Genomic DNA, 1,232 nt, shown 5'->3' with positions numbered 1-1,232 from the left:
GAGTTTTACTGTCCATGTTAACACATGTCGATAAAACAAACATCGCCCTAGACTAATCTACGACCACTCTGTGGAATGGATGCGTAAAACTTCGCTTTGTTTGTAACGGCCAACGAACCGGAACTCGCTATCGACAATGGGCGTCACATGAAAGACGTGGTGAGCACTACTTGTTTGGGCTGGTTCCAGCTACACAATGATAAAGCGAAATTGCAGATATCTGCAGAAGCCAGAAAAAAAAAAATCACCTGACGACTCTTAGAGAGCAGCTGCAGCACTCCGTCTTCAGGCCGCAAGTGGCCCATCGGGACCATCCGACCGCCGTGTCATCCTCACTGAGGATGCGGGTAGGAGGGGCGTGTGGTCAGCACACCGCACTCCCGGTGGGTATGATGGTTTTCTTTGACCGGAGCCGCTACTATTCGGTCGAGTAGCTCCTCAGTTGGCATCACGAGGCTGAGTGCACCCCGAAAAATGGCAACGGCGCATGGCGGCCCGGATGGTCACCCATCCAAGTGCCGGCCACGCCCGACAGCGCATAACTTCGGTGATCTGATGGGAACCGGGGTATCCACTGCGGCAAGGCCGTGGCAACTCTTACGAGAGATACCGATTCTATTTATGATGCATGTTGTTTGCGTGTGTCACAGTAAATAACAAAATAGCGTAGTATTTCTGTAACTATCGTGATCTAGTTCGGGTCAGAGTATAGTTTCGTTTCTAATTAATGTAACCGGTCCCTCACAACAAGATTGGCATGGACGTCGACATATTACTCTGAAGTGAAAAAATTCATGGGGTGCCTCCTAACACCATGTAAGACCTTCTTTTGCTCGACGTCGCATAGACTCAATAAGTTCTTGGATGTCTCCTGCAGAGATATTGAGTCATGCTGCCTCTATAGCCGCCCATAATTGCGAAAGTGTTGCCCATGCTGGATTTTGTGCACGAACTGACCTCTTGATTATGGCCCATGAATGGTGTATGGGATTCATGTGGGACGATGTGAGAGGCCAAATCATTTACTGGAATTGTTAAGAATTTTCTTCAAACCAATGGCCCTTGACATGGCGCACTGTCATCCACAAAAATTCCATCGTTCTTTGGAACCACGAAGTCCACGAAAGACTGAAAATGATTTCCAAGTACGCGAACATAACCATTTCCAGTCAATGACAGGTTTGATAAGGTGACCCAGTACATTCCATGTAAAGTCAGCCCACATCATTATG

General features: G+C 48.0%; 1 pseudogene; it reads right to left on the bottom strand.

Annotated features, from left to right (window-relative positions):
• Positions 1-475: 475 nt before the first annotated feature.
• Positions 476-593, bottom strand: LOC126485190 (5S ribosomal RNA; annotated as a pseudogene).
• Positions 594-1,232: the final 639 nt, after the last annotated feature.

Source organism: Schistocerca serialis, chromosome 6, assembly GCF_023864345.2.
Source record: "Schistocerca serialis cubense isolate TAMUIC-IGC-003099 chromosome 6, iqSchSeri2.2, whole genome shotgun sequence".
Lineage (NCBI taxonomy): Eukaryota > Metazoa > Arthropoda > Insecta > Orthoptera > Acrididae > Schistocerca > Schistocerca serialis.
Note: the sequence above shows the minus strand (reverse complement) of the source record. Positions and strands in the feature narration are given on the sequence as shown.